General features: G+C 45.1%; 1 protein-coding gene across 3 annotated transcripts in view; it reads left to right on the forward strand.

Annotated features, from left to right (window-relative positions):
- The window catches only part of mim (missing-in-metastasis), a 196,858-nt gene that overhangs the window by 53,662 nt on the left and 135,696 nt on the right, over positions 1–7,500 (forward strand). The gene's annotated exons all lie outside the window — the stretch shown is intronic.

Below are 7,500 nucleotides of genomic sequence, written 5' to 3' on the forward strand. Positions count from 1 at the left end.
TGGAGGAGGCCGCGATTTTTCCGCTGTTCCATTTTGAATATCTGAGGGAGAGAGGAAGTTCCCACTTTATTTCCACTCCCATTTTTCTTTAACGCCGAGCTCGACTCTTTTATTTTCTTCGGTGACCTCATTGCGAAGCAGAAACGCACTTTCATTTGAAGGAGTTGACGTTGCTCACAGTCGTTGATTCGTTTTATGCATCGCTTCTCGGCCGTTGGATTCTTTGCTAGTTTTGTATTTTTTCTCCCATGTCTAGCCTTACCGTCAGTCAGAAATTCATATTGGTAGTTTTTCAGTTTAAAAATGCCACTTTTCCTCATTCCGCCTTGATGCTCTCTAAGTTCATTCTACAAATGGAAATTCAGCATAAGCGCAGCAGTGCCGCTCACCTTTTCCCTCCGCCTCTTCGGGGGTCGGTCTTCCCAGCTCTCTCGGAGAAGACTCGGTAATCCTCTGAGAAGTCCATCGCTCGCGTCCTTTCTTTCGCCAGGTCTTCGAGCGCCTTGAGGAGCCTTAAGTTTTCATTGTGTTCTTTGCTGTTTTACATTTTCGAATTGTTTATCCACATTTTTCTTATTCTCTCTTCGGTCGAATATACACGCAAACAGATATCCGTCGCTGTTTTTCGGTCAAACCTTTGCCAGAGATTTGTTTTGTGATTTCATTTTTTATACAAAGAAAAAGGCTTACCTCCGATATGAGAGTTCGTTTTAATCTATTTTCTTTGTGTAGATTCGTTCACTTTTGTACTGACTATTTTTATGACCTTTTTGTTGTGACAGTGGAAGTTGCAGAATTCCTTACAGCCAAGAAAAAAATGAGTCGACACATACAGCATCAAGGGTGGTATTTTTACGGGGCGTACAGTTGGTTAACTGTTCTAACGTTAGGCTCGGGATTAAGTTCTTTGTGTCGAGGTAACAATGGCCGTGCGTGTGGGAAGGCAGATTCCTCGTGGCCAAGGAAATGACCGCAAGGATTCTTTAATTAACGAGGATTTTTTCGTCCCTAACTTCTCGTATTGCCCCGTGTGGACGACGGGGATTTCGCACGGAAGGCGCCGTGCAAGGTTGCTCGTCAGAATGTACGTGATGTTTGGTGCTTTATGGACTTCGTTTACTTTGTAATCAATTTATTTTTGTTATTATTGATGTTATTATCACGTTTTGTTTGTGTTTCTGATATCAACGATAATGGTTGACACTAGTGATGATGAAGATTATTATCATTATTTGTATTATTATTTTACTCGAAACCTAAACAAGAAATCTTTTATCATCTTGCAGCGGTCGATACATATGAATCAGAGAGGAAATACGACAATATTGATTACCCCCTCCTTCCCCTCCCTCCCCTCCCTCCTCTGCCCCTCTTTCCAACCCGATGATTGGCCACCTACCAACTGCTGGTGGGTCCTGGGGAGGGGAAGGGTAGGGGGGCGTCTGTCGTGGGAGAGAATGGCGGTCAATGAGCGGCGCGTGCCCGTGACCTGAGGCTCGCTGGAGGGGGTGGCTGTGGCCAGGTCGCCGGGATGAGGTTCGAGCCGAGTTGAGGCCCTTGGGGTTGGAGTGACATGTGTTGAAGCAGGGGTTCAGTTTGCTGTCTATGACGCATTGTGATCCGATGGACTGCTGAATATTGTTTTAACGAGCGCACACAGAGTTACACACACATTTATAAACATTTATTTATGTGTATATGTATATATATATATATATATATATATATATATATATATATATATATATAGATAGATAGATAGATAGATAGATATGTATATATATATATATATATATATATATATATATATATATATATATATATGTATATGTATATATATATATATGTATATGTATATATATATGTATATATATATATGATATATATGATATATATCTGTGTATGAGTGTGTGTGTGTGTGTGTGTGTGTGTGTGTGTGTGTGTGTGTGTGTGTGTGTGTGTGTGTGTGTGTGTGTGTGTGTATGTGTACGTGTGTGTGTGTGTGTGTGCGTGTTTTAATCCATATATTTATACATATGACTGTGGTTTGGAAATAAAGGATTTGCTTAGTCGGTGTATCAACGCGCTGCCGCGGGAACCAGCCGTGTCTCTAAGTCGGACTTCCGGTGCAGCGAGCGTCCTCGATTGGTCACCCAGATGGTTTCCGGTGTGCGGGCGGGTGGGAGGGAGGAAGGGTGGGCGCTCGCCCTCAGCCCGCCCTTCCCTCCCACGCCCCTCCTGCCCTCCCATGCCCCTCCTGCCCTCCCATGCCCCTCCTGCCCCTCCTGCCCTCCCATGCCCCTCCTGCCCTCCCACGGCCCTCCTCCACGTACTTCTAGTCCCAGCGAATACTGGATAGCAAGGAGGGAGGTCATTAAATCTTTTGGCTCAATGTTACAAGATTTGCTCTGCCCGCGTCGCCGTCCATGCGGGGCGAGCTCCATGTTAGTGGTCTGGGAAAGCACAAACGATAACTTGAATATATATTAAGTCGGGATCTATGACTTTTAAATTTTGTAAATGCAATAAACTCATGTTACGTAGCTGTGTATCAGAAAACGGAACAACCTATTTCCGTTAGAGGCGCATCCGGCGTAGAGCTATAAACATACATTCTGTACTTGCACATAAACGTGTATTTGTGTGTGTGTGTGTGTGTGTGCGTGCTTGTTTATATAGAATAGATATTTGATTCTTCACATCCGAATACAGACCACCTTATTTGGGCCATATGAAAAATATTGTTATGAATTGATAATAGCTCGTGGTAATCTTTATTCTGTCGGCGCTTGCACATATAGGTCTGCTTCCTCCTTTTGAACTTTGTAAACATGTATGCAACGAGTGTCTTCAGTTCTGGTGAACTAGTGTCATCGCCTATTACTTCCTGCTTTTCATTTTCAACATTAACTCTCCTGCCTTATTTGTAAAGTGAATATCAGTTTCCGGATGAAAAGTGTGTTGGGGAGCATAAAGATGGGACACAGGGGATGAATCAGGAAGAGTAAAAAAAAAAAAAAAATATCCCCTTTGACTTCATCCATTAAATTCCCCCACTCGGCACCCACCGCCTTCGCCCACGCGCCGGCCTTTCCACTTCCAGTCGTTAGTGAATAACTGTCTTGTGATGACCAGTAGAGTGAGTGGGCGGGGGGGGCGAAGGGCTAAGGGGGAAGGGGGGCAGATAGGCTTAAACCTGGGTGATTTTGCGCCGAGAGATGGCAGGATCGTCAGCTGTCTGGTTATTCCGAGTCTGGGTTGATTACAGTTACGAATACAATGGAAGGTGTTGCTGAAGTCGTGGCGATTGCAAGGTGGACGTGAAGGTCAGTGGGCGCTGGTGAGGAGAGCGGGTATTGTCTCACTGTGGGACTTTGTGGAAGTGGTATCATTCATTTGCATGCAGTGGAAGAGGAGGGGGTGGTTGTCTAAGTCGTACTTGAAAAGAGGAGGTTATGGAAACGAAGCATATCTGTGAATGCACGTGCATACACCCTGTAATGTGGATATCTATATATCTATTTATCTGTATCTATATATTTGTACACACACACACACACACACACACACACACACACACACACACACACACACACACACACACACACACACACACACACACACACACACACACACACACACACACACACACACACATATATATCACTTGTATCGCAAAAAGAACAGAAAGCGGATGAGGTGGAAAATAAAATAAAAGGGGAAATCAAGATGAGAAAACCAGTGTACATAGATATGCACACACGTACGCACGGAAACACACACACACACACACACACACACACACACACACACACACACACACACACACACACACACACACACACACACACACACACACACACACACACACAGACACACACACTCAGACACACACACACACACACACACACACACACACACACACACACACACACACACACACACACACACACACACACACACACACACACACACACAGACACACACACAGACACACACGCCCACACACACACAGACACACACGCACACACACACACACACACACACACACACACACACACACACACACACACACACACACACACACACACACACACACACACACACACACACACACACACACACACACACACACACACACACACACACACACACACACACACACACGCCGCGATATGTATATACATGTGCATGTATGTATGTATTTATGTATGTATATGTATGAATAAACGAAAATAGAAGCACAATAACGTGTACATAAATAACATTTCGAAGTCGTTAGGAGTTCCTCATCAGTCGTAGCAAAAATGTTTTTACTACGTCTGATGAGCAATTCAACGAACTCTAAGCGATTCATTTGCGGTGGTGTTTCATTATATACATATGTGTGTGTGTGTGTGTGTGTGTGTGTGTGTGTGTGTGTGTGTGTGTGTGTGTGTGTGTGTGTGTGTGTGTGTGTGTGTGTGTGTGTGTGTGTGTGTGTGTGTGTGTGTGTGTGTGATCATGCTGCAACATCATTGTTGATGGAAAACCTGCGGATTCATCAAGACAAGTGACGGGTGATGCCAGAGTCGTCATGGCAACGTGCAGCTGCCTGGTGTTGCCGCATCACCTCCATTCACAAGTTAAACTAATTCAGTGACTCCCACAGGCGCCACCATCGCATTACTGTATTTTCAGGAAAGTAGGTCACATGCCATGTAAATGAAGTTGAAAAATGGACAGGGCGAAGGTAAGTTTAGGAAGTGTACATGGATTAAAATTGGGACACGGGACATCTGCCATATTTATTTAGCAATTTCAGACTATATTCCTTAACGGATGCATTAATTTAGTTAAGTATTGTCTTAAATGCAGCTTAGAGAAAGCATGTTTCTGGAGGAAGAGACCCTCTCTAGGCGGAGTTGCATGCCAAGGATGCCCTATGTCTGCGTGATATGGTCTTCAATTTTAATTATTTATCGATCGTTGCAACTGATGGTAACCGCCAAACCATTAGATTTTTTCGTCTGCGTCAAATGGCCAGTTCTCGTAACCATCTTAAAGTGTCGCAGATATGTTTGTGTCAGTTGGAGGAAGTTTTAGCGATGGGATTAACCGCGCCACGACGACTGCGCCCGGCGTCAACCTCGTGGATGCCATAGCTCATTTCTGCTCAAGACAGCTAGAATCCTGTACTTTGTTTGAGACCAAGGTGGTGGTGGCTGATGACATGATGCCCGTGATGACGTCATGGCAGAAGTAGTAACGGTAGTGTGGGCGCCGGTGCATGAGGTGCCCGAGGCGGAGCGCGAGCGGCTGGGCGTGTGGCACTGAGGAATTCTCTTTTGAGATCATTAAAGCTGTGTGTGTGCTTATGTGTAGGTGTGTAATTTCATTCTTTGTATGCTAGCATGTATGTATATTATGTTTATTTGTGATGTCTGTTTATGGATATGTGCCAGGAAGTTTTACGTATGTATGTCTGTGTTCTGGTGAGCGTGAGAATGTACATGTGTCTGCATGTGTATCTCAGTGCCAGACGGTGGCTGCGAAATAGAATAATAAAAGATTTACGAAAATTTGCTGGAATACCACTTGTACTAATCTTTCTATTTCCACCTAAGTGGATCACATTTTACAATAATTATTAAGACCATTAGGTGTAGATTATAACTTAGGGATCCAGTCCTCTGCCACCACCCTTTCACCACACACTGTCGCCATCCATTCAGTGGCGTGGGAGTAGTTTCGGAGAGGTTGGCAGTTCTGGAAATTAATAAATCGGGTTATAGGCAATAAAAATTAATATGATTAAAAAAAAGAGAGCTAGCTAACGTGAATGAATGATGTTGACTATTCCGATTAGGTTTACGTTAAACAGCTTGTAGGATAATCTGTTCTTTTCCAAATTTATTGTACACCAAACTCTAGGTTGCTAGTTGTCGTTCGTGTATTGACATTCTGTGCAATGTCAGGTAAAGGTACCCATGTGAACTTGCTACATACCAACACCGGGAACTGACGCACAACGGAGTGTCGGTATTAATGGGAGGGTAAACGCTGAAGTCGTGGTCGGAGCGTAGTGCCAATCGGCCTCGCCGGAACACCTGTGCAAGTCACACCTGTCATTTGGTAAACATCTGTTGGGACTAGAGTATTGGAAAGCCTTCCGCCTGAACCTACCACAGATCGTCTTCTTTTCTATTTCTATCCTGGAGAATCGAATGTTCATTGCTGAATGATATACGTCCATGAAGATGTATTCACTGCTGGTAACAAATCGTAAACCAAGAGTCCAGAGTGTTGTCGACGGTTTTTCTGCCGGTTTAAGTGAACGAGCAAAGACGAAGAACGAACGCGAAGATTATCGTAGCGTAAGTAAAGAGTATCCTATAAACGCATCTATTCACCGCCTTCTCCAGAGTATAATTATCCGTCGCATAAACTTCTCTGCAGACGTCCAGGCCTCGGAGATGAACCTGTAAACACATTCCCGAGCAATCCCTGGGGTGCCCTATGTTCTGGTGCGGGGCGTGACACCGCGGTATCTCCAGGGTCATTAGCGTGAGGCATGCCTACAAAAAAGAGTGCCAGCACTAGGGCGCTTCTCTCTTCACTCTCGTCCTCCCTTCGCCTGCTCCTCTCGTTGAGAATTTAATTGCTATTATTTAAGATAAGAGTACAGCGAGATGTGTGTACTCTGGCCTAAGCTTGTTAGTCCTGACATGCGATTCACTGTAGATAAAGCATGTAGGATGAGTTAATGTGAGAGTCAGTGTGGCGATCCGTTAAACACAGCTTCTAAGGAACAAGTAACGAATTCAAATGCTCAGGTGAAACTTGCGGATCATGAACCGAGGCCATGGATGTAACACCTGGAGGCTGTCGTGAGCGGCGTCTCGGTGGTGACACAATCCCGAACAGAGGCGTGAGAAGGGGAAGAAAAGAACGTGCGTCGGCGGTCTAACTGTTTTTCCGACTGGCGTATCGGTAACGGTAGTACGGTTCAGCGGAGAGACTGGTGCCCGCTGTTTATTTGTTTAGCGATATAAGAAGCAAGTATCATTTTGGCACCGGGTGAAAGGAGTTATTCGATATGTGTTATGGCTAGGGTGCCATTTCATGTTTATACGCCCTTTCTTTTCAATTTTCGTCGTCACAACTCCCGAAAGGGCTCCGAAACCCAACACACCAGAAACACAACCCCAAACCCCCATGTTACAATGTGATAAACCCTAACTGAAGTCACAGCTGCCATCGTTAAGGAGTGCGGCGGCCGCCACACGCGGGAACCAACGCGGGAACAACGAAGATAACATCTGGAGGCGGCCTAGAGATAATGGGGAGTAACCGAGAGAAGCAGCTACCGCCAGAGGGCAGAGGTGTCGCCGGGACCGATTGCCTTCGCGGGCGAGGGATCCGGGCGGGTCGAGGGGATCACGGCGTCTTGGCTGACGCGGCTCTTTTGGCTGTCCCTTTTCATTATATCTTGTTCGTTTGTTTGCTTACTTATTGATT

Source organism: Penaeus vannamei, chromosome 9 (genome assembly GCF_042767895.1).
Source record: "Penaeus vannamei isolate JL-2024 chromosome 9, ASM4276789v1, whole genome shotgun sequence".
Classification (NCBI taxonomy): Eukaryota; Metazoa; Arthropoda; class Malacostraca; order Decapoda; family Penaeidae; genus Penaeus; species Penaeus vannamei.